Below are 26,549 nucleotides of genomic sequence, written 5' to 3' on the forward strand. Positions count from 1 at the left end.
GTGGCCGCTGAGCCTGCGCGTCCGGAGCCTGTGCTCCGCAACGGGAGAGGCCACAGCGGTGAGAAGCCACAACAGTGAGAGGCCCGCGTACCGCAAAGGAAAAAAAAAAGGGGGGGGTCATGGAGTTTCCCACAGAAAGTGAAACCAAGACCCCATTGATGAACATAGACCAAGGGACATGGGGAGCGGGTATATGTGTTCTGGGCAGTGAGAACAGTGTGTCAGAAGTCCTAACAGTGAAAGCCAGGTGAAAGCATTTGGACTTTTTTTTTCCCTAAAAGAAGGATGTGAGCCTGTGAAGAATTTCAAGGAAGGGAGGGAAGAGGCAGGGCTGAAATCATGGAGAGGTGTGACCAGTGTGGTTGCACAGGATGTACCCTTAGAAGGGTGAGGTTCAATGCTCTGTAGTTGCTGTCTTGGAATCCTTAAGAATTTTATCTTTGACTTTGCGTTCTGTAAATAAAGGGACAACAGAGCATGTCGGGGGGCTTGGAGCCTCTGCTCACGTGTGGTCCCACCTCTTCACCCCTCCCTGTCTCTTGGTGGGCCCGCCCCGCCTGACTCCCCTTCCCCGTCCCTGCCCCCCGATGGCTCGTGCCCTCCACCTGGGGAGATGAGGGCAGGAGACCCTTCTTCCACCATCACCCTCCACCCCTGGCGGGGGCCTCGCTGCACACGTGTGAGAGCTTGGGTGCAGGTTCGTAGCATCTCAGGGCAGAGCGAGGCACTGGCTCCCCACCTCGGGCTGGCAGCCCCATGGACACTCTGTGGGCAGCCCAGATGGGGCGTCTTGCCTGCCCTTGATCTGGGTACCAAGTACATCCCAGCGTGGACGTCGCAACCCATTGGGGCTCACCATGGGCCATGGGTTGGGACAGCAGAGTCTGTGGGAAGAGATTAACTTCCCAGCCCCAGGCTGGGGCCCTGCATTGTCCTGGGCCCGGCAAGAGCTTTTAATTTCGTGAAGATGAACCCAGCTGCGACGTCAATGCCGTAGGTGCAGTGGGAATGAGCCAGGGAGCGGGAGAGGGGCCAGAACACCGGAGCCGCAGGGGAGTGACCGCACTGCCAGGGAAGCGCCGGAGGCTTGGAGTGCCTGGTGCAATGACATGGCTGCTGTTCGGCAGCGACGGAGAGGAGAGAGTCAGGTGACTGACCTCCAACTAGAGCAACGAGGAGCGGATGCCGCAATTCACCCGCACGAGGAGGAAGACAGGAAAAGGTGTGAGTGGGGGAAAGGGACGTGGTGGGAAAGGTGGGGATTCTGTTTTGGACCCCAGGGTTTGGGTTGTGTATGAACATGCGGCTGCCTTTGGGGCGTGTGAATCGGAAGTGAGGTCCAAGTCAAAGCGCAGATTTGGGCATCGTCAGCGTACGAGAGGGTTTTTCCAGGTTTTTGCAGTTTGACCAAAAGGAGAGAGATGATGCTTCCTCTTCTCAGGTGGAGGCAGCTCATCCCACACCCCTCCCCTTACCTGGCCCAGAGGAAGAGGTAAATGCCTGAGGGTTTTCCTGTCTCCCTCTTGCCACTTTCAGGCCACCGTCTACCTTCCCACAAAGAGGCTGATGTCCTTCACAGGGGCCGTCCTCCAGGCCCCCTGTGGTCACCTGTCAGCTCTCACATCTGTTGAGAGTTTCGGTTCTAAACTCACAGCATGACCTCCAGCTCCTGGGTTCTTGTAAATGGTCCACTCAGCCCTCTGGCCACGCAATACCCTGATTTTTCACAGCTCCGACGCCCTTCGCGACGGTGGTACTTTGGCCGCCACACTGTGGGCGGCTCCCCATCACCCTAACTCAGGGGCTATGAGAGCTGAAGGGGGAGAGAGGGGGCCACATGATTTCAATCTGAGCAGGGGAGTGGGGGGAGGGTATTTGAGGGATGGGCTGGAAGGAGCCCCGGAGAGAGTGAGGTCTAGGCAGGAGCTCAGGGATCCGTCCTGAGGTCCAGACTTGATCCAGAAGGTTCTCACCTGGGTCACATGATCAGATCTGTGCTGTTAAAGGATTCCTGGGTTCTGTTTGGAAGTCAGGCAGCATCCTGGAAAGACTGAATGGAGGTGGGAGGGGGTGTGGAGAACGGGGGTGGGCGGTGGGCAATGGAGACCCTAGGGGAACGGAATCAACAGGCCCCAGTGACTGACCGAGTACCTGATATGAGAAAGAGCTGGGCGTCCGCAGGGAAGGTGCCCAGTCTGGGTGGGGGGCTCTTCACCAAGACAGGGCTGCAAGGATACCAGCTTCACGTTATCAGTCTCTCCTCAATCCACTGCCAGTGGGGTCTTATCTCCACCACCACACTGCGTGTGCTGTTATCAAGGCCCCCAGTAACTGCCAACACGACAGCCCAACAGCAAGCCCGGGTCCTGATTTCACTTCTCAGGGGCACTGACTTTTACTGGCCACCCTGACCGATACTGGACGGAAACACCACAAACGTATCCACCACGTCCCAACCAACCCATCGCCTCCCTCCTCAAACCCACCGCTGTCTTGTATTCCCTTTGGAGCAAGGTACCCACTCGGGAACCACGATCCAATCAGAGCTCTGCGGGTCCCTCTCATTCACCCGCCTCATCTCACGGGTCATGAAATCCTGTAGATTCCATCTCCCAAACATGTTTTAAATTGGAGCGTCCTCTTCATTCAAAACGCCACCCTTCTGGTTCAGGCCCTCATCACTTCTCACCAGGCTTCCGCCTTCCTTTCTCCTCTCCCTGCCCTCCTGTGCTTGTCCTGCACCCTGCCACCCGAATTATTTGTTTCAAATAAGAATCTGATTCTGTCCCGCTCTGGTTAGAATCTTTCAATGATTTTTTTTTTTATATAGCTTTCAAGACAAAATTCAGATGCCTTAGCTCAGCACACATATCTCTTCCTGATTGGACACTTTAGCATCATCTCTTGACTTTTCCTCACACCTCAGCTACATAGAATCCTCTCCGTCCTCTGACCTCGTCATGCACTTCCCTGCCTCTGTGTGTGTTACGATCCTCCTGGCTTGGAAAGTGTTTCCCACAGCTTTTCATCTGAAACCTAAATTCCATGGTAAGACAGGAATAAAGACGCAGACCTACTAGAGAATGGACTTGAGGATATGGGGAGGGGGAAGGGTAAGCTGTGACAAAGTGAGAGAGAGGCATGGGCATATATACACTACCAAACGTAAGGTAGATAGCTAGTGGGAAGCAGCCACATAGCACAGGGAGATCAGCTCGGTTGGAGGGGTGGGATAGGGAGGGTGGGAGGGAGGGAGACGCAGGAGGGAAGAGATATGGGAACATATGTATATGTATAACTGATTCACTTTGTTCTAAAGCAGGAACTAACACACCATTGTAAAGCAATTATACTCCAATAAAGATGTAAAAAAACCAAAAACCAAAAAAAACCCCTAAATTCCATTTGACGCCTACTTGTCCTTCCAAATTCAGCTCGAGTCTCAAGGATCCAGAAGCCTTCTCTGAGTTAAATGCCTCTCTTCCGAGCCCCTGTGTCACTGAGGTATCCCTCTGTCACAGAGCTTACCAACAGCGCTATCTAATAATTACTTACCTGTCTGCTTCTCTCTTAAGCTAGTTTTGTCCCCTCCACATCAAATGTAGCATCTCGGGGCTTCCCTGGTGGCTCAGTGGTTGAGAGTCCGCCTGCCGATGCAGGGGACGCGGGTTCGTGCCCCGGTCCGGGAAGATCCCACGTGCCGCAGAGCGGCTGGGCCCGTGAGCCGTGGCCCCTGAGCTTGCGCGTCCGGAGCCTGTGCTCCGCAACGGGAGAGGCCACAGCAGTGAGAGGCCCGCCTACCGCAAAAAAACAAAAACAACAAAAAACAAAAACGTAGCATCTGGCATATAGTAGGTGATAAATAATCAACTGTGTGGCAGGGTTGCTAACTCATGCCTGGCACCCTTTGATGTGTGGACAAAAACGTAATGACTTTGGTCTATAAATAACCTTATTTTCTCGTGCTGCCATCAAACGGTTACGGGGAAATTTTTAAGTGGATGCCTGATGTGGGTTAAGGCTTTGTGCCTCTGATCATTTAAATTATTTCCTTGGGTCATGTTTTTGCTTCTCTTGCTCAGTGTCTCAGATCACCTTCCCTTCCCCCGGCTTCTTTCCCCAAGATGGTATCTGCTGTTTGGGGGATGGATGTGTGGCTTATTTGTCCCATGGGACTTGGGGAGAGGGGGTCCCCTGGATCCCTGGAGATACACACACTGTGGCGTCCACTGGCCTGTGGTTAAAGTGCCTGTCTGGGAGCTATGGGATTAGTCTCCAGGCTCTGTCTCCAGACTGGACCTGGGTAAGAGCCCTTTCCGTGACTGTAGCATTAACTGCCAGGGGTGGGGGGAGGGGAGATGGATGCAGGAGGACTGATGTTTTGAGAGTAGCGCTGGGCTCTTGCTTTGATGTCAGCTGAAGATAGTTCTTAGCCTCCAGTGGCACCTGGCGAGGTTGCAGCATTTCTCTATAACTGACAAGAGGAAGGTCCTTCATGCCAGACAAGGAACTTTCCAGAGGCCTGGCTATAGCTGCCTCTCCCTCTCTAGTTAGCAGGGCCCACAGTCAGAGTGGATTCTTCCTGGGGAGTCCTGCTCTGGACCAGCTGTCATCGGCGGACAGGGCAGGCAAGGGTGGGATGAAAACTCCAAGGGTTCCTGGTCTTAATATTTCTAATGCTCTTCAAATAGCTATTTCCCATTAATGATCTGGATTAGGCAGCTGATAATTCCCCTGTCTTTCTAATGTGAATCTTCCTAAAGGAGGGTAATTGAATAAATTAATTGAAAAAGTGAAAATCAAATCAAATCAAAAGTCCTTCGTCTGCGCAGTTGTCACCTGCCCCGCTTACCCCTGGGCCTGAAGTCTGCTGCCTGGTGGATTCCCGACTTGCCCTTTCGCTACAGGCAGTGACCCTAGCGGGACCTCCAGTGGACTCGATCTCCCCGTATTTCCCATTGACTGCAGACACCTGAGTATCCTCCACAGGCAGGATCAGGGGTTGCAATTCCCGAAACTCAGTCACTGACCCTTTTGCCAATGCTTCCCACAATACTTTCTTACTCTCGGTCTCTCTTCTAAATATTCCAAACAGGAAATATTTTGTCGGGCCTTATCTTCTGTGCATTGGGATTATTAAGAGTGTACTGATGTTGACTGTGCCTTTTGAAAGCTGCTCTGCTTCCCCCAGAACTGTGACTCTGCTGCCCCCATAGGACGCAGCATCCCCGGTAGGAAGTCAGCCCAGCAACAGTGCGTATGCTACTGTGCCCCCAGTGGTGTTTAATCTGTATAAGAAACACCAAAAACTTCCTGTTCCCAGGGGAAAGGATTTCACCTAACCTTCCCAATAAAATCTAGTAAATAGAGGTGTGAGTCATTTCATTGAGGGCCCTGAAGAAAGGGTCAATGAATAAAGACTCTTGTGAGTCATGCCACTAGACGAGAACCATCTGAAAGCGGTTTCCACAAAGGTGATCTGGGATATGCGTTGAACATTTCCTCTTCCTTTAGAACATGTGTCAGAGGAAGTTCACAGCTCTGGTGTGCATGGCACTGTGGGTGAACACTTGTTCCCGGACCCATTGTTTACACCTTCATCCTTGTTGTTCCCTGTCTTGTGTGGGTCCAGGATCGCGTTGGAGCGTCGTTTCATTCTTTGATTCTTTCTTGGCCCTGTAATGAGGCCCAGATTACCCCCTGCATCCCACCTCTGTGTGCCTGCCTCATCACACACGCATGACACATTAGGACTTGGTCATTAAAACCTGTTTTGGCACCAAAGAGAGGAAGACCCAGAAATAATGGGGAAGTTTTGAAAGACACACATGTATCTGAGGCTAGAACTAATCTTGGAACAGGCCTTGGATCTGCATCCAGAGATTGTCTAGGCCACATCTAGAAGGATGAAAATGCTGGAGTTTGGAAGAAAGGAAGAGAGAGAGGAGGGGGTGGAGGCTGAGAGAGGGACATTGCTCAAGTAGGGGAAGGATGCACTGGGACAAGGAGAGCGGAGCCAGAGCCTAGGAGAGAGCGGAAGTGCTGCAGAGCTGGGGCTGGGGAGTAAGGAGAAGAGGTGGCCAGGGCCTCTCCAAGCTGTGTCTCTCTCCGGGTGGGTGCAGGGCAGGCAGACTGCATTTGCCCAGAGTCCCTCGCTCAGAAGGGCCTGCACTTGGTTTAATGCTCTGCTGTCACCTCCTTAAAAATTCCGAACCAGGGGCCTGTCATTTTTATTTGGCGCCCCACGAGCGACACAGCCAGTCCTGGGTGGGAACACTGAGGGTTTTGTCTGCACGGGGCAGAACAAACAGCCCTGATTCGCCAGGGACTGACCTCTTTCCTATCTGTCTGGTGAGCCAGGAAAGGGGAGCTCCTCGGTGGTTACCGTTCAAGCAAGTTCAAGGGCAACAGTCAGTTAGCAAAAGGATGCTTGAGAAAGATGCCGCTTAAAGTTTTGTGTTATATCAAGGGCCTTCTGGCGGTAAAGGATGACTATGCTGACGGTAGAATCCACCTTCAGTCTACATTTGAATGGGTCATTTTTAAGAATTCCAGTAAGTACATCCTTTGCAGAAAGAAATCCCCCAAAGAAATATTAACACAGTCTCTTTTAAGTGAAACTTACTAAGTAAATAAAAAGCATATATTGGAGTATGCTTTTATTTTTCTTTGCTTTTTGTTATTAAACTTTTGGCATTTAAAGCTAGGACTTTATTCTCTATTTACAACATTATGACCTTAAGAAAAGGAGATAATGGCTTGAATTGCAGCATGAACAATTAAGGCATTTATTCAAGGTAATCTGAACTTTCAAAATAATTAGAAATAAATATAGAAATACTCTAAAGACTCACTGATTTCCTTTACCTCCAATGTCTCACACATGCAAACACACACACACACACACACACACACTTTCCCACCAACCTAAGCCAAACAGCCACGTTTGTTTCTTTTTTCTTCCCAAGCCCAGTCTAATTAGACAAAGGGCACACATATTTTCATTATAGTATAGGTAAAAAACATTGATCTGTCTTGTTCATTTCTGTAAAACTAATGCCCAGCGCACCATTAAATCAATATTTGTGAGAATGAATGAATGAAAGGTATTTGGCTGAAAATGGAGATTTTTCTATGGTTTCCATGCCAAATGGTGAAGGGGTTTCAAAGGATCAGTTAACGTTGTGCACTGTTGAAATCACGTTGGTGCGCCTGTGGGTACACACAGGAGTACCCTACACATACACACAAAGAAGAGGGGCAACATCGGAGGGAGAGATGGGCAGGGAGGACATTGGGGAAAAATCAGAAAGAAGAAAATTTTCTCTTTGGTATTTTCAGCCTCACCTTTTTGCTTCATTTTTTTCTCCAATTCTCCTTCCCCTAAAGCCACATCTCTTTCTAGCCTCCCATTTCCCAGGGCCCACGCTTTCTTCTGCTCCTTTTCTTTTCTTTTCCTTTTTTTAAGTTATTTATTTATGTTTGGCTGCGTTGGGTCTTCGTTGCTGCGCGCGGGCTTTCTCTAGTTGCGGCGAGCGGGGGCTACTCTTCATTGTGGTGCGTGGATTTCTCATGGTGGTGGCCTCTCTTGTTGCGGAGCACGGGCTCTAGGCACGCGGGCTTCAGTAGCTGTGGCGCACGGGCTTGGTTGCCCCGCAGCATGTGGGATCTTCCCGGACCAGGGATCGAACCCATGTCCCCCGCATTGGCAGGTGAATTCTTAACCACTGCGCCACCAGGGAAGTCCCTTCTGCTCCTTTTCTGGTGAAATCTAGAAACAGTAGAGTAACTATAAACTCACTCATACTAAAGTGTGAATGGTTACTACCATTGTTTGAATGGCTACCTGAACGAGTGTATTTATATTTTAATAGAGGATACGGGAATGGCGTACAACCGTGGCATTCCCAGAATTAAGGAATGCCATAGAGATGTATAGGGGAGGGAGGTGGGAAGAGAAGAGACATTTCAGGTAGAAAGGACCCTGCTTTAAAAACGAAAATCGTTCCGCTTTTGAATAAAGTAACTGCTCAGCTGGGAGGGGCCATTCTCATAGGAACTGCCATACCTTTTCTTCCTTTTTACATGCCCCAAATGAACTCGGTGTACAATGGGATAGACAGAGAAAGAGAGACAGAAAGAGACACAGAGAAAGGGCAGGGGCAAGCAATACAGGAATCTGAGGTGACTGATCCAACAGAAAAATCACATCTGAACTTCACACCCTCAGCGACGGCTCTGTTCTCTTCTCAAAGGAGGACACGGCCAGGCCTTCACATATCAAGGAATCAAGGCAGGGGGGCCCTCATGGCGGTCTGACCACACAGTTGGACTCTCCCCACCTTGGTCTGCTCCGACAGCCAGACCTACATTTTAAATCAGTCTTTGGCTTGCCTTTCATCCCCAAGGTATAAGGTGTCAAGACAAGTTATCCTCTTGGCTTTGAAGGAAGTCGCCTCGCCCAGCTGGCAATCGACCAACCAAGCAGTATTTACTGAGCCTTCCTTACACCCCAGGTCTCAGAGCAGTGTCAGGCAGGGACACGAAGAGAAAGAAAAGGAACTAGCAACCCAGCAGGGGAATTAAGACACAGGCATACAAAGGGTAACAAATCCAGAGGAACAGAATCAGAGGGCTCTAGCCTCTGTTGAGGAAGACATCTTATCACCACCGCTATCTTTAGAAAGCAGTAGAATTTATTGTGCCAGAGGTTATGCTGAAGACCTAAAGTGAAAGGGTTCCAGATTTCCACTCATCCTATGGTCAGATTTTGCATCTTACCTCAGGGAGTGTCACAAGGTTACTTTCAAATTACCCAAGCAAGTAAATCACTTTAATACACAGTACAACACATATGCATACTTGTGTGTGTGTGTGTGTGTGTGTGTGTGTGTGTGTGTGTGTGTGTGTGTGTGTGTGTGTGTGCACCCATAAGGATATACCTCTTTACCCCCAACAAGAGTATTTTTTTTGGTTGACATTGTCTCTTAAGACATTAAGAATCTTTACTTTGTAATTATTGAACTTTATACTCCATACATTTATCTACATTTCTCTATACATATACGTATGTATATGCACAGTGCAGAGCAGTTATTAATCAAGGTAGCTATCATTATTATTATTCCAGATTTTCATCCTTTCACCAAGAGGGGAGCGACTCCCCTTAGGAAAAGGTAATAGCTGCCTTGCAGTCATTGCAGCAGCGTCCATGTAGAGTTTAAATGCTATCCCTCTATTTTCTCCCTCTTTGTATTTCCATTTCTGTCCCTCTACCCTCCGTCTTCTCAGGTACTGTACTTTCTTCCCCATCTCATATGGTTCTCTTTTTTTTGTTTCTGTTTATATCTTTTATCAGGGATGAGAACAGGAGGCTGAGAATATGTGCATGGAGGGTGAGGTGGGAGGGGATCTGGAGGGAAAGGAAGCTTTGGAAAGCTGAACCCTGACTCTGGCCTTGAGACCTGGCCGGGGGGAACCCAGTGGCTGCTCCAACATTAGCCTTAGGGTACATTTAAGCTCATTTGACCTTCAGTTTTCTTAAGGTCATCAGTAGTCCCAGGGCCATCACCTGACCATTGAATGGGAGTTTCAGTTCAAAAACTCAGAGATGCAAAACTGTCTGTATAACTTAATATTTTAGACTGAATTTAATTTTGTTTCTTGCACCCCTGTTCTGTTGGTGGTAAAAACGTAATCACTTCAGAGTAAACTGAGTTGGCATTTCCTTTCTTTCTTCTTTCTTTCTTCTTTCCTCCCTCCCTTCCTTCCTTTCTTTCTGGCTGCGTTGGCTCTTCGTTGCTGCACACGGGCTTTCTCTAGTTGCAGAGAGCGGGGGCTACTCTTTGTTGCGGTGCGCGGGCTTCTCATTGTGGTGGCTTCTCTTGTTGCGGAGCACGGGCTCTAGAGCGCATGCTCAGTAGTTGTGGCGCATGGGCTTAGTTGTTCTGCGACATGTGGGATCTTCCCGGACCAGGGCTCGAACCCGTGTGCCCTGCATTGGCAGGCGGATTCTTAACCACTGTGCCACCAAGGAAGTTCCAGGATTTTCTTGACTGATTCAGTGCTCCCTCCCTACCCATGTACCTGGGGATAGGTCTGAGTTCAAGGGTGCTAACATGCCACGCCTTCAAGGAATCAGACCCCTGGTTATCATCATCTCCTCATGCTGGCATCTGCCAAGATGCTCCCTCTTCCACAAGGTCCCTGGTTGTTGTCATCTCCCAACGTTGGCATTGGCTGCAATAATCATGTTTCTTCTGGTCTCTGTTAGTGGGTCCACGTGGGTCATGCTTAGCCCTCATATGCAGGTTTACTGATTCTCTCAGTTAATCATCTGATTATTCATTCTCCTAACTACGTCATTTATGGTACAAATGCTATATGCCCTAAGTCCTTCAGGATCTTGTTTTTTTGGAGACTCAAAACCATTTTCTTTTATCTCGTCTCTGCTATGAGACTCAAGATCTATTTTGAAATACAAAAGCTGAGTGTGGCTTTATTTGTTCTCTCTACATTTCTGCTCTAACCTCTCAACGCTGAGGACGGTGAAAACAGAGCCTCTTACTATTGTCTGACTGGATTGCAGGGGGGTCACAGAAAATACCAGAGAGATAAAAACACAGACAAAGCCATTGAACAAGATGACGCCTTCACACCATAGTGATGCTGAGAACTGCTTGCTGGATGAACGCACAGTGAATGCTAATCAAAAGGAAATATTTAAATTAATATATGAAAGGTCAACAGTGCTTTGAAGCAATCTCTACCAAAAATTCTAATTTGACTGCTTTGTACTGAATACAAGAGTTGCCACCTGTGTTTGCTCATTTAATGTCCTTAGATCTCTTTTTTAATCTAATATTTTTAGATGGGAAAACTGAGGCCCAAAGAAGTTAAGCAACCTGCCCGAAGGACCCTATGGTGTGGGGCAGAGTAACAACAGGGACCAGGTGTCGTTTGGCACAGAGCAGTAGATAAGAGAAACTGTATGAGATATGCATGTAGGTTAAAAGGCTCTCTCAAAGCCAGGAGAACTTATCTGCCTCAAATCTTTGCATTGTTTTCCTCTACTCTTCTGTCCAAGAGTTGTATATTATTTCATATCTTCATACACATCATTTTTATGCATGTTATCTAAAGCATTTTGAGAAATCTAATAAATTTTGTCTAGTCAGGAAAGTTTAGTTTTATTTCAACTTTTTCTCTGAAGGATTTAATTCAACCAAAAAGGACTTTTTTCACTAGATTCGTTTGGTTCAGGAAAAACAACAAAAAAAAGCAAAATCTGGAAATGAGAAGATAGCTCAAACATATCTACTAAATTGTGAGTACTGAAAATCATTAAAAAAAGAGAGAGAGAGAGAACAGGAGGCACCCAGAAAATTTCCCGGTTCCCAATCCAGAACCCCTCCCATGACATCACACACCCAGAAGGGGTGGAAGAAAAGTTGGATTGGAGTTGAAAGTTATTACGCTGGGGTAATTCCCTTGGCTGGGCTGCCGGCCTCATCAGAGCAGCAGTGTTGATAGAGTGATATTTTTGTATTTTGTCAGTAGGGCCACTTGCCTTTGGGTTCTGTGTGCCAGCTTTCCTATAGCAACTCCATTTCATTCCCAGGGCTCCATCTATAATCAAGCCATGTTTGAACTCCAGGTCACACCAAAATGAAGCCTTCTGGATGCGAAAGTATGAAGTTATAGAAGACAGAGCTGGGCAGCCAGACGCCCAGGAGACAGTCCGGAGGCCTCCTCACCAACACAAATCAACCACGTAGGCAAGTTCCTCAAGCTGCTTGGTCCAGGAGGAAATTTGAGATCAAATTCAGTCCTGAACTTAACTTCTCTATCGTGTGCTAAAATAAGCTGCTTCTGTGACCTTCAGATTGACCCAGAATCCAGCCATCTTCTCGCAAACTCGGCCCAGTCCTGGAGGGTAGAGGGGGGAGCTGGACGATCCTGAAGACTCTTTCTTGGTCAAAGCTGGGTCTGAGCCGGGGCGCTGGGGAGATGCTTGGAGTTGCTCTAACGCCACGCTGGTGTAGCCCCAAGCACTTCTGTCGACCCCAGGTTAGCCCTACTCACCTTAACTTCCTGTTAAATTGTGTGCCTTCTATCAGGGCAGACCTAAGAATAGAGTAGATCCACTGAGATGTTTGATGGAAATCTGCCAGCCCCAGGCAGAGCTGACTCCAAATGCATCCACGTGAGACAGATTGATCAGCAGGGAGCATGATTTAAGAGAGCAGGATTGTGGCTTCTTGGCTAGGTTGTGGTGTCTTGCACGAGGAAGGGAAGGGCGAGATTGCCAGGAGGCTAAATGATTTGATCAAGAAAGCTTTCAGCTGGAGCGGAAGAGGAAGAAATGCTCCGGAAAACTGGTGGAACCAGTTGCTGTGGAGATGGAGGAGGAAGTATTCTCCCTCCCTAAGTCAGAGGGAGAATGAGCACAGGAGGGGCCTCTGGTGACTCCCAGGCAGGCGGAAGCCAAAACCACGCCTGGGAGCCGGTGGGGATGCTCTGTCAGTGCCCAGAGCAAGCGGAAGGGATTCCAGGCCATGAGACAGGACGGCCACCACAGCCTCATGTGTGTCACTGGGGATTGTGGGAGAGTCTTGTGGGCATGCTGGCAGAACTGCGTTCAGTTCAGTGACCCACGGGAGGGGCCGACCACAGAGCCTGACAAGAGCTCCCATCATGGGCACCTCAGAATGCACGGTGGAACTGTCATCCTCTTCCTGATCTTATGTTCATTATCTTGGGAATTGCACCTACGCACCCTCAGTCCCTAAGCCAGAAATCAGAGGTCTCCTTTTCCCGATTGCCGTAGCTGATCAGTCACTATGGTCCACGACATCTCTTTAATCTCCTCTGCATCCTCACAGCCATCTCTCTTCTTTCCAGACCTCATCATTTTTGGCCTGGCCACTGTCCCAGCTTCCCAGGAGGTCCTCTGGTCCCCAGTTCACCTCACTCTTGTTGGAGAAATCTTACCGAAAGTGATCATCATGTCCCTGCGGCTTAAAACCCTTCGCAAGCTCCTCGTTGCCTTCAGGGTGAAATACACAAGGCCTTGGCGTGGTGGTCAAGGCTTTTCACAATTCCATCCCTGCCTACCCCTCCAGGCTCACTTCTTACCTCTCTGCCGTGGATGCTCTGGTCATTCTGAATGGTATGCCATGTCCCCTCCTGCCTCTGCATTTGCTCTCACCCCTGCCTGGCGTCTTTCCATCCCCCACCCCACTGCTCAAAGTCTAAAATGCCTGTGGTCCTTCAGGACTCCGTTCATGTGCCCCATCCCCCAGTCTGGGTTGGAAACCCCTCCTCCGGGCTCCCCAGCCTCCTGGTTTACCTTTGCAGGCACTTGTGCATTATACACAAGACTCTCGGCCTTTGGCAGCCCTTGTGGATGTGAGGATGTTGGTACAGATGCCCAGTCGTGTGTTTTCAGCGCAGATCCCTCCAGTACAAACTAAGTTCTACTTGATGACCATTTTTCACTGGGAGACAAACCCTTAGTCACTCCCAGGTGCTGTTCCAGTGCCCACAGGTCCAGCTGCGGCAGGAACTGGGCTTCGGGCCAGGCTCCTCTGTAGCCAAGTGGCCAGTAGGGCTTCCAGGATGGCAGTGAATTAGTCAGACTTCCCTTTAGTCAGGTCATCAGCAGCCTCAGAACAATGCAAATCATCTGTCCCCCAAGAGGAGAGCCTGGCCTGGGAAACTCACTGCTTGGCCAACCAGGTTTCTTCTTCCTGGTTCATCTGGTAAACCATCACAAGCCACTCCTTCCCAGGAGAGAGTTGGGGGACAGAGAGAAGTCAGATGGGTTCCTCCTTCATTTCCTTCCTGGAAAGTAGAGTGGGAAGGCCCACTCTTCTGGGCAAACATGAGGAATAGGAATAAATGTGTCCCCAACACACCTAGGTTCCAAGGGCCTAGATTTTACCCTCCTTAATCTCTGTATCCCTGGGGTTCATCATGGTGCCTAGCACATAGTAGTTGCTTAATAAGTGTTTGCTGAATAATACAATACATGAACAGATAGCTACTTGTGCGGTAAAGAGGTTGAGAATGTGGGGCTCTGAAATCTGATTGCCTGGGTTCAAAATCAGGCTCTGTCACTTACTGTGTGACCCAGAGCAAACCGCTTCACCTGCTGTGATTATTTCTTCATCTGAAAAATGAATATAATAACAGTACCTATTCTTTTAGGGTTGTGAGAACTAAATGATTTCATGTATGTAAACCAATAAGACAAGGGCTTGGCATATAGTAAATGCTCATTTTGGTGTCAGTTTCTTGGAAGGGGTGTTGCAGATAGGATGCAAGTTGGTCCCAAAGCCAGGCAGTCCAAGAAGAACTCTTCTTAGTAAAAGGGAGAAAGAAATATGATGAAATATACATGTAAACATATACATGTGTGCAGGTATATAGGTATGTGTGTAAATATATATGTAATCAGATTTTTAATACTCTGAGACTATGTCCTTTCTGCTATTTTGATATTAAAATGTCCTGTATGTCATGAAATGATCATGATAGTCAATGGTAACTGTTGTTTTTACAATCTTGACAAACGAAAATCTATATGGCTCCCCCAAGTGCGTTTTGAAATGTTCCCGGTCTGTGAGTACAAAAGCCTGGGGAATACTTGGTTGCTGGCGGGAGCGGGGAGGGGGTCTCTCATTCATGATGTTGCAGAGTTGATGACAGTGGTTCCCAACCTAGATGATACAGTTGGTATCATCTGGGGAGTTGTTGTTGTTGTTGTTGTTGTTGTTTTTAAAAGCACATACTGTTCCCTGGGTCTGGCCCCCAAGGGCTCTAATGCAATAGGTCTGGATGCCAGGACTTCAAAAGTTGGCCAAGGAGAGCCAGGTGAGTGAGCTGGGACCACGAGCCAGACAACAGCCATTTATTTCCTTTTGCTGTTCTCTAATCAAATACATGCTCCTTTCTCTTTATTATTCCCAGAGTGGAAAATGGACCAAATAAAAACAACCAGAAGTGGGAAGTGGCAGAGAATGCAAAGAAAACATCTCAAAACATCTACCTTATAACTGATTAGCATTTTGAAACCATATCTCATCAACCACCTTCTCTCTTTATACCACCTAGGTTTAGGAATCCCTTGATTCCAAATGACATTTGATAAAGTCTCATTCTCTGCCTTCTTATTTCATTGGTAAACAACTTTTCATAAAAACTATAAAATACAAAAAGCACATCTCTCAAAATATTGCCAAGGAGTCTTTGGTATCCCTGTTCATGCCATGATTATGACATCATCCAAGACATTTGGTCACCCAGAAATGTCCTTCCTCTCGGCTTTTAAAAATGCCTTGTATATTAAGATACATTTCTAATTATATTTCAGATAAGAACCAGATGTTTTGAACATTTTTCTTTGAAATCTCTTCCTGAATCTTGTTTAACAGCTCTGAGGAGGGGGTGGCATTTTGTCTCACCCTTCCCTTACTCTTTCTGTGTATTTCCCAAAGATTTTAACATACTGGAATATTTTTCCTGGGAATTTGTACATTTGCCTGTAACAGAAAAGTGTTGACATCAATTGACCTTTGACAAGGCTCAACTGTGAGGATGAAGAAAAGGAAGCATTAATTTTGCACAGCGTGGCGTCACTAGGGTTCCTTGTAACATTCTCAGAGTCAGAAAATAGCTTTGTGGCTGATCCCACCCCCCTCTTTGTGGAACCTTGGTTTTCACCTTTCTTGTAAATGTCACAGGCCTGCTTCCTTTTAACACTGGCTCCAACTCAGGCTGTATCTTGCCTCAAGCATGAACACAGCGCCTGTCACAGGGAAGTGCAACATAATACAGGAACGATTAGCCTCAGCTTAGAATACAAATTTCTTTCTCTCCTGGGATCTTGCCAAATCCCTACTGGCTGGAGATCACACGTTGGTCTAGATCAAGTTCCCACACCATGAACTATACTGAGCCTGAGATTCTTACCTGCCAGGGCGGCCATGGCTGGGGTCTGAGCGTGAAGGCTGTCCAGCTAAGGAGAGAAGAATAGATATAGAGGCTTCCGGCGCTTTCAAAGGTCAAGCCCACTGCTGTGCTCTCACCCCCAAGCAAGGTCGCTGAAAGGAAGACAAGATCAGGCAAAGGGATGGGAACCCCGTGGCCCCGGCCATGCTTGTCAGCTACTCCGTCCAGAGGCGGTTGTCCTGGAGGTGGGTCTGGGGGAGAGCTTTACTGTGGTTTTTTTCTTTACTCACAGTAGCTGCCTGCAGAGGAAGGGTTCCAGAGGCTCCGTATTCTCTGCTCCCCTGGCTGGTGTACAGAGCGGGGGAGCTGGTCAAATCTGGTGGTATTTTTCCCAGGGGGTGTGCTGGTACCAAGTGCCGTAGGGCCCCCAGGGTATTTTCCATCTTCATCTTCTGCCTGGACCCCTCTTCCCCCACGTCTTGCCGTGACTGGGATGTGCTATGCCTTCCAGGCTTTCCTCCTCTTCTAGAGAAGCCGAAGTCAACCCTTGAGACCCAGGTCAAATGCCAGCTCTTCAGGGCAGCTCCCTAGCCCCACTCAGCTGGTTGCTCTGCACCATTTACGCACGTCTCTCTTTGCACCTCCTCCGTTGTAATGCAGTTTTGGTTCATGGCTGTGACCTCACTAGGTTGTGGACTCCTCAAGGGTGAGGATAGTACATTTTCTTTGTGTCCCCTGGTCTAGTACAGGGACCAGCTCCTGGAAGAGGTGATGTATTTTCTCGGGGAGGGAGGGGTGGGGAGGGAGGACACATGGAGTCCTGGTGAGTCTGCCCTTCACTGAGCAGCCACGCTGCGTGGTGGGAGATAAGAAACAAATTACTGCCCATTCTCATCTGCTTGACCCTGTAAAGATGTGAGCATTTTTCCTGAGTGTGATTCTATGTCATGGACCCCAAACACAAGGCAATTACTTGATCTGGTGTCAACAGAGGACACAGTGATCCCTTCCAATGCCAAAGGCAGGACTGGCTGTTAGGCTAAGAGAGCAGAGAACACTAATTTATGGGCAACTTAAAAGATTTTCTAGTGTAGTTCTGACTATTTATGACTTTGGCCTGACATGTTCATTTGGGAACCCAATCCCACTATAAATAGTGATTGAATGAAAGCCTCTTTTGTTTTTTAGATTTGATGAACTGGGAAGGCAGGAGTGGGAGACAGACCAGAAAACCTTACTACCTTCTTTCTCTAGGGGAAAACAGAAGTAACAATAACGATACTCTAAATACAGGAAAATTGTTTATTTTAAACATACAACCCTGCACAGGATGGTACTTTACCAGATGTGACAGGGTGGGATGCTGATGAAAACAGTCAGAACACATCCTTGCTACATACCTCACAGAAGCAGGGGCCATCCTTTTTTTTTTTTTTTTAAACCGATCCTGCCTCATATTTATTTATACTAATAGCACAGGAGAAGACCAGCCCCTTCACCAGCCCAAGGATCAAACCAGTCCTTCCATGCACACAGTGGCAGAAAAGACCTCTGCTCTGAGACTTTGTAGGGCACTGGATACCTTTGGGAGCTGGAGCAAGAGCAGGAGCAGGAGCAGGAGCAGGAGCAGGAGCTGGAGCTGGAGCAGGAGCAGGAGCTGGAGCAGGAGCTGGAGCAGGATCTGGGGGTGGAGCAGGAGCAGGAGCTGGAGCAGGAGCAGGAGCTGGAGCTGGAGCTGGAGCAGGAGCTGGAGCTGGAGCAGGAGCTGGAGCTGGAGCTGGAGCAGGAGCTGGAGCTGGAGCTGGAGCAGGAGCTGGAGCTGGAGCTGGAGCAGGAGCTGGAGCTGGAGCTGGAGCAGGAGCTGGAGCTGGAGCTGGAGCAGGAGCTGGAGCTGGAGCAGGAGCAGGAGCTGGAGCAGGAGCAGGAGCAGGAGCTGGAGCAGGAGCAGGAGCTGGAGCAGGAGCTGGAGTAGGAGCTGGAGCTGGAGCAGGAGCTGGAGCAGGAGCTGGAGCTGGAGCAGGAGTTGGAGCTGGAGCAGGAGCAGGAGCTGGAGGAGGAGCAGGAGCTGGAGCAGGAGCTGGAACTGGAGGTGGATCAGGAGCATGAGCTGGAGCTGGAGAAGGAGCAGGAGCTGGAGCTGGAGCTGGAGGAGGAGCTGGAGCTGAAGGAGGAGCTGGAGCTGCAGTCCGGTCTTGGTTTGAGCCTTCGTCTTGCACTTTGCCAGCAGAGCCTGAGCCCCGATGCAGGCACAAGCATGCTTCCCGAGCTTGGGGTGGGCAAGATAGGTAAGTTGATTGAGCTTGTGGTTGATGCCTTTTGGGATCTTGTGCTTGGCCTCCTTGGGCTTTACAAGCGCCTGACAGCCTCAGTGCCTGCACTCATGGCCTTGGCATTGTTGGCCTGCATCTTCCTCAGGCCCGTGTTGTTGTGCTTCTCGGCAAAATGCGTGTTCCTCAGGAACTCGGGGCCCAGCCCCTTAAGAGGTTCACATCTTCATGGTTGGGGTTTCTCGATGCTGCTTCTGGGCCATTTCCAGGATGGGCTGTGCGTGCTGTGGTTCTTGGACTTGGCCGTGTCTGCACCGATGTCCAAAGTGCCTGGGACCAGAGAGAAAGAGGGAGGCCACCAGGAGGTCCTGAACCGTAAAGTAAACTTTGTTCCATTAACTTGTGAGTTAGTATAACTGAGGGCACTTGGTGCTCTTCAGATCTGCTTCCATTATCAGCAGTTTACAACCTCCCAAAGATGCTAAGGGATTGTGCCAGAATGCTTTCCCCCCAAAAAGGACTTTACCAAACTATCTCTACCCCCCCAAATCATTTCCTTGGACTCAATTTCCTTTTCTTCATTTGTTCTTCCATTCAACCAATGTTTACCGAACACCTGATACGTATACACCTCGCTTAACCCTGCATGTGCAGGTGTAAACAAGTCTCACATGGTTCCTGAACTCATGGAGCTTACGGTGTGCAGAGGAGATGGGCCTTAATTACAACAATTCCACTAGAGAACGAGGAGGGTGCTGTTAGGAAGATGGGGTGTTCTACAAGGATCACATGAAGCCCCCTTTCCCCCACTGAGTTTCTTTTATACCGTGGGCAAAATGATATGCCCTTTGCAGAATATGTAGGTTTTTTGTTTTGTTTTGTTTTTTGTAATGCTTACTAAGTGTAAAATATCTAACAAGTGCCAATCAATTTTACTATTATGTAAGAGCCAGTTTTAAAAATCCTTTTATCTGTTCGCAAATTAGAAAGGCTAAATTGAGAAAACAGTGTAAACATTTGTAATGTGTAGTTGTTCTGGCTGCCAGTAAGCTAATGCACTGAATAGCTCATCAGAAAATAGGCCCAATAACTGCTTTCCTCCTCCACTTCATTAAGTAGCTAACAACCAGCAGGCGGAAAAGTATCAGACAGGACCCTTGATTCTCTCTGCCTGTGCTGAAGGTGTGGTGATGTTCCAGCACGAATAAATGCGGCGGGGGGTTGGGCGGGTTGGAATCGTCCTCCGTGACCACAACGAAGGCCACTCCTCCAGTCTGGCCGCCCCTCGTGATGCTGTGCTGTCTGGTCACGCCCAGAAGGAAGGTGCTGCCCCCAGGTCTGGACGGTGCCGCGGTGTCAGGTCCGCGGTGTTAAGATGCTCCTATGATTTAACACCACACGTCCTTCGGGACAGCGCAGTGGGGTTGCTGGTTTCACTTCCTGGCTTTGGCTTTCATATCATGTAATTATCGACTGTTCATTCCCACCTCACTCGCAGCCCAATTCCGTGATCGCTGCAGAGTCTAATAGGTGGACTTGGTTCTCTCTTCATGACCAGGAAGATGCATTTTCCAATCGAGTTTTCTGAGGCTGTGCCTCTAGGCTGTGAACTTCACAGGTTCTTCTCAGTTTTATCGCTCAAGAGGGCTGGAGGTGGGTATTTCCCTTCCTCAGGTTGGTTAGGCTGTGATCGCAGCCCACTAGGTCAGGTTCTGGTTACCTAGTTTCCCCTGAGGGCAGGCCTTGTTAAAAAGAACAGAGGGCTCCAGGTGTATTTCAACCTGATTCCTTTCTGCCTCCTCCAGCCAGAAGCAGCGCGGGCGACTTTTCTCTGATATTCACTAGGAGAACCGGGTAGAGCTCTGGGGACTAAAACTCCCTAATGCGTGGAGGCCCCCGGATGACTGGGTGTCCCAGGAGTTTTCATCCCTCAGACTCGACTTCACCGAGGCGCCAGCAGCTCGTACATTACAGCTCAGGTTTTCCACCCCAGCTCGGGTTCCTGAGAAAGTGTCTGCTGGGGGGTTTCTGCTCGGGTAAGTTGTGATTCTCTGTGTCTGCCTTGGTGTCTTTCCAATTTGGGGAGTGTAGCAGTTTCCCTGCATTCTCACTTCTCTTTCAGATTTAAGCAGAGCAGTTGATTTTTCGGTGTGTTCGGTTTTTTACTTGTTAGGATGGAGTAGGGTCTTCTAAGCCTTACATGCTGGGCGGGAAACCAAATGTCTCCAGTGGATTTTTCTCCTGCCTATTGCAGCCGAAATCCGGCCTCTGTACCCTGGTACCGAATTGACTCTGAGACAGAGTTTTGGGTGAAATAGAAAAGAATAGCTTTATTGCTTTGCCAGGCAAAGGGGGACACAGTGGGCTAATGCCTTCAAAACTGTGTGTCCCAACTGGGAGGGATTAGTGAGGAGTTTTATAGTAATGGTTCAAAGAGGGTGTGATCAGTTCGTGGACATTCTGCGTGGTTGGTGGTGACCTTAGTGGGCGTCTGCATCGTCAACCTTCAGGTTCCGACCCTTCTGGGGTCACGCGCTTGTGGGCAGTAGACAGTTAACTTCTTTCACCTGGTGGGGTTTCAGTAACTGCAAAACAACTCAAAGATACTGTTCTGTGTATCACTTGGGGAAGAGGGACCCTGCCCCAAGGCTGCACTATTGTCTCTTGATGTTCCTCGAATCCCCTCCCTTCTCTGATTAGCAACTGTTTGAACCTACCCTCCGGGAAGCTGAATGAAGCCTATTTCCTGCAAACAAGAAAATGGGGACACAAAAAGACTTTTGTGCCCAGGAGCCCCACACAGTTCTGCTCTGTTTCACTGTCCACAAAGCGTTCTGAATAGACACGAGAATTTGAATAACTGAAACTTGGTAGTGCACTTCAGATAGTCTCTGTGATCTTCATGGTTCAGAGGAACTTTCTAGAAAAAGTTAATCGCATATTTGAGAAGGGCTAAGTCCTGCAGGGTTTTGGCAGAGATGAGGTCTCAGATCATGGGGGTGGAAAGCCTTACTCCTGGTTGAGCCTTACACTGACTCATATCTTAATTCCAGCTTGGTGCGACGGGGGTGCCACATTACTAGTCCCCCAGTTTGAGGAGCTAGGATTTTCCTTCCTACCCCTCTAGGTCACCAAACCCCAAATTCAAGTTCTCAGGGATTGCATTTGTCCTCGGGGCAAAAGCAGCTGCAAGATTCACTGAATTCTCCAGGCCCCTCTTTCCTACAGATTTCAGCCTAGTAAATTCCTTACTATTGTATCTGAGCTTTTAAGAAGGTTTTTTAAAAATGTACTTTACCCAGCAGTTTTAGTTGTTTTCCGTGGGAGGGCTCTTTCAAGTAACCTATCCCACCCTGTTCCCGGAAAGGAAGGATACCTTGTTTGATTTTCATAGTACAATTTATTCATCTGACGTTTTCCTCCTTACTCTTGCTTATTATCTGAGGACTCCAACAAGATTATCCTCCCTTACATTGTCTTGATCACTTGTGTATCTTCAAGTCTTGACAAGTGTGCCTGGCACATGGTAGGCATCGAATAAATGACTGTGAAAGATAATAAGGATAATAACAGTGAAATAATAATAGAAAAGATCTTAAACATGGGATGCATGCAGTGTCTTAGCTGTCAGCTCTGCACCAATCTCTGCTTTTCCAAATCATCTGACACGTGCTGGGAGATTTAACTTCCTGGAGCACCACGTGCTCTCACCTTAAAATAGCTCCCCATTGCCTTTCCCATGGAGGCCATATTTCTTAGCCTGGTATCCGTATGAGTCTGGCCATAAACTAATTTTTATTCTTTCTGTGTCCTGTGTTCTCCCCAAACCAGTCTACCTGGCATTTCCCAAACATGCCATGCATCTTTGCTCTCCTAATTCCTCTGCCTTGCAGAGGAATCCCATCTCTTTTGGGATTGACATGTGCACACCGCTATATGTAAAATAGACAGCCAACAAGGACCTACTGCATAGCACAGGGAACTCTGCTCAATACTCTGTAATAACCTACATGGGAGAAGAATTTGATAAAGAACAGATGTATGTGTAGGTATAACTGAATCACTTGCTGTACATCTGACACTAATGCAGCATTGTTAATCAACTATACTCCAGTATAAAACAAAAATTAGGGCTTCCCTGGTGGCGCAGTGCTTGAGAGTCCGCCTGCCGATGCGGGAGGCGCGGGTTCGTGCCCCGTTTCGGGAGGATCCCGCGTGCCGCGGAGCGGCTGGGCCCGTGAGCCATGGCCGCTGGGCCTGCGCGTCCGGAGCCTGTGCTCCGCAAATGGGAGAGGCCACAACAGTGAGAGGCCTGCATACTGCAAAAAAAAAAAAAAAAAAAAATTAAAGAAACTCACTATTCCTGTGACACATCATTCAAATTCCACTGCCTCTAAGCTTTCTTCTGTTGTTCCCTGGCAAGCAATAATGTCCCTTTCTCTAAACCCCCAGAGTGTTTTGGGGTCTTCCTTAGATCTCATCACATGTGCTTTGCATTACAACTACTTATAACTTATTTACATGGATTAACACTTCCCCCAAAACATTGATGGTGCAGACACTCAATAAATGTAAATAGAAAAATGGATCGTCAAAACAGGCTTAGATTGTGGACCTTAAACATTATCAAAACAAGGGAATCTGTCCACCACAGCCAGAAATACCTTATCTTTCAGGCTCTTAGAGATTTCTGAATATGGTTAAGTGGGGTCAGGAAGAAGCCATGCCCATGGTCATGTTATTTAAAATGATTATTCTCTAATTGTTGGACACCTTTTACAGAATGGTTGGGGACCTGGTGTGCTTTTTTTAAAAAAAATTCTAAAGCATGTGGAGAATTTCATCAGAGGACTCCCTGTGTTGAAGGAAAATAAAACTAAAAGTTACTGCTAGTGACACCTACCCCAAATTGACTCATCTTTTCTATCAGCTCTTCCTGTAACCTTTTGAATTTCTCATTTGTATTATTACTCCACTAAATGCCACTACCCTGGAAAACAGGAACCCAAGATAGCATTTCTCTTGTTTCTAGAGGCTAGGTTCTAAATATGGAAAATTCCAGATATAAAATTGGGCATTTAAAATCCTGTCTTCAACATAATATATTTCTTCCTCTGAAATAGGAGTTGGCAGCTGTGTTGCCAATTATATTAGTGCAACAAACAGATTGCATTATCGTATTTGGTTGACTACTAAGAGTCTTCTAAGTCCCGGAATTCCCTGGCGGTCCAGTGGTTAGGACTCAGCACTCTCACAGGAGAGGGCCTGGGTTCAATCCCTGGTCGGGGAAGTAAAATCCCACAAGCTGCACGGCACTGCCCCCCCCCCCCAAAAAAAGAATCTTCTAAGTCAGAAAAATACTTGTGGTGGATGCATTCCCTCTGGTACTCTTTCAAAAGACTTATAGAAACAGTAGGACTACTGCTAGATGTATTCTGACTAATACCAGTACATGAATCAAGAAGATTTGATGGTTAATATTTTGTTTTTGGTTTTGGGATTTTTTTTTAATTTAATTTTTATTCTATATTGGAGTATAGTTGATTTACAATGTTGTATTAGTTTCAGGTGTACAGCAAAGTGATTCAGTTATACATATATCCATTCTTTTTCAAATTCTTTTCCCATATAGGTTATTACAGAATATTGAGTAGCGTTCCCTGTGCTATACAGTAGGTCCTTGTTGATTGTCTATTTTATATTTAGTAGTGTGTATATGTCAATCCCAAACTCCTAATTTATCCCTCCCCCTCCCCTCCCTTTCCCCTTTGGTAACCATAAGTTTGATTTCTATGTCTGTGAGTCTGTTTCTGTTTTGTAAATAAGTTCATTTGTATCATACTTTTAGATTACACATGTAAGTGATATCATATGATATTTGTCTTTCCCTGTCTGACTTACTTCACTTAGTATAATAATCTCTAGGTCCATCCATGTTGCTGTCAATGGCATTATTTCATTCTTTTTTATGGCCGAGTAATATTCCGTTGTATATATGTACCACATCTTCTTTATCCATTCCTCTGTCAATGGACATTTAGGTTGCTTCCATGTCTTGGCTATTGTAAATAGTGCTGCAGTGAACATAGGGGTAAATGTATCTTTTCAAATCATGGTTTTCTCCAGATATATGCCTAGGAGTGGGATTGCTGGATCATATGGTAGTTCTAGTTTTAGTTTTTGAAGGAACCTCCATACTGTTCTCCATAGCAGTTGTACCAATTCACATTCCCACCCACAGTGTAGGAGGGTTTCGATTGACTAATGTTTTGTGGTTTTTTTTAAAATACAATTACTTTATTGATTTCTTACAATCAATACTGCCAACCAGCGTTACTTCCACTCATGCATCATTAAAAACAGAAGGATATTTCCTTGGTATTTTCAAATGATGCATTATACAATAAACAAAAAAAGTTAGAACTTAAAATGCACCCTGATTAATTATGTAAACTGGTAATTTTTTAAAAAAGCATAACTAATAATTTGGTTCCTTTCTTCATAAAATGGAAATTTAAATATTTCTCCTGATAGTCTTGAGGTTATCATTATGTTACAAGTAGTGCAAAGTGTGGCACACAGTTTCTTCTAGAAAGGTGTGTCTTACACACCTTATTAAACAAAGGAAATGTGCATAACAAGATGCATACAGTCAATGCATGAATAGAAAGCATGTTTCAAATATAAGGTAGCCCCTCAGGCAACCATGATTATTTGAGTTTTGCATGATCATTTATGGCATTATAGATTAATTACACATAACATACTTTTATACATTTTAACCCTGAAGAAAAATAATTGTTGCCTGAAAAAAATTATCCCAGGTAGCCATTTGGTTTGTATCAGGAGAAAGTGAACCTCCAAGAGTTTAGTATCTGCCAAGTCTGGAATCATTAGCTCAAGTCAGTAAATCCAATGCGGGACGTACCTCACGGAGACTGTTTCCGAGTCTTGTCGATGCCTCTTCTCCGCAGGATGCTGGATGCAGCATCTCCGGGACACCCTTGCATGTGGTTTTCCTTTGTTTTCTTTTTTTTGCTGGATTAACTGTATTACCGTATTATTTCCTCTTTTTCACCTCTTCTATGGCCTTCCATTTTATTTTATTTTTTTATTTTTATTTTTTTTGGCAGTACGCGGGCCTCTCACCGTTGTGGCCTCTCCCGTTGCGGAGCACAGGCTCCGGACGCGCAGGCTCAGCGGCCATGGCTCACGGGCCCAGCCGCTCCGCGGCACGTGGGATCTTCCCGGACCGGGGCACGAACCCGCGTCCCCTGCATCGGCAGGCAGACTCTCAACCACTGCGCCACCAGGGAAGCCCTGACCTTCCATTTTAATTATTCATAAGTCCTTTCAGAATATCTTCAGAGAGTTCCATGAGGGGACGTTCTGGAGATGGGAAATCCAAGGGAGGAAGATTGGGTATTGGAATATCCTTGGCTTTCCCAGTATTTGATGCAAACCTCTGCCAGGTTGGAGAGGCTGAGGCAGTTTCTGCATGTGGTGGCAAGCTCCATAACTCTGACTTTTCTACAAAATCAGCATCTACATCAAGCTCCTTTTCTGTCGGGCCATTTAGAAGTCTGGCCTTTTCAGCCTTTAGCTGTTTATTTTCTCTCCTTAATCTTTCATTCTCAGCCTCGAGGAATTCCACACGCCTCTTCAAATCTGCAGTTTTGGTTGCCTGGTCCTCTGTAATTGTTTTATCATCTTTTGGGGCTTTGCTTCCAATGCACAGCTCTGTTTGCTCGCTCTTCTGCTGAGGTAAAAATAGTAGTGTGTCTGGATCCCTGTCAAAGACCCCCTGAATTTCAGGCAACTGTTTCTCTGTGGAAGGGCTATAATTCTGAGAGAGTAGGGGGCTCTGGCTGTCTGTGTCCTCAGCAGAGGATCTGTGAGATGCCTGAAGCTGGGCAGAGGCATCCTTGTCTGTGCTCTGCTGGGCTTTCAGTCTTTCCTCCCGCTTTGCCCTCTTCCATCTCTCCTGGATGAGGAGAAGCTGTTTCATGTGACTATCCCTTTGCAGTTCCAGTGATAAATGAGCCTGCTCAGACTGTGTCAGCTTCATAGCTTCAGAAAGATACGCTGCAGCCTTTCTGTGACAAGAAATAGCCTCTTCGTATTTCCCTGCAGCTACTAAACGATCTGCTCGTCTGCTCTGTTGATGAGCCAGGTTGAGGGGTCCTTCCATTATTTCCAGAGACCCCGGGGTAAGTGGCGGCCTGAGGAAGGGGAGCGAGGGAGCCCGGGCACATGGAGGGTAAGAGCTGGAGAGCGCGACGCAGCGGCTGCGGCTGTGGCCCCACTCCACGCCCCCCCCCCCCCCCC

At 47.6% G+C, this 26,549-nt stretch overlaps 2 pseudogenes; both read right to left on the reverse strand.

The window, feature by feature from the left end:
• The window catches only part of LOC103087355 (60S ribosomal protein L29-like), a 30,623-nt pseudogene extending 5,392 nt beyond the window's left edge, over positions 1-25,231 (reverse strand).
• Positions 25,232-25,574: 343 nt separating this feature from the next.
• LOC103087624 (nuclear receptor-binding factor 2 pseudogene) overlaps positions 25,575-26,549 on the reverse strand; it is a 41,719-nt pseudogene continuing 40,744 nt past the window's right edge.

Source organism: Lipotes vexillifer, unplaced genomic scaffold (genome assembly GCF_000442215.2).
Source record: "Lipotes vexillifer unplaced genomic scaffold, Lipotes_vexillifer_v1.1 scaffold543, whole genome shotgun sequence".
Classification (NCBI taxonomy): Eukaryota; Metazoa; Chordata; class Mammalia; order Artiodactyla; family Lipotidae; genus Lipotes; species Lipotes vexillifer.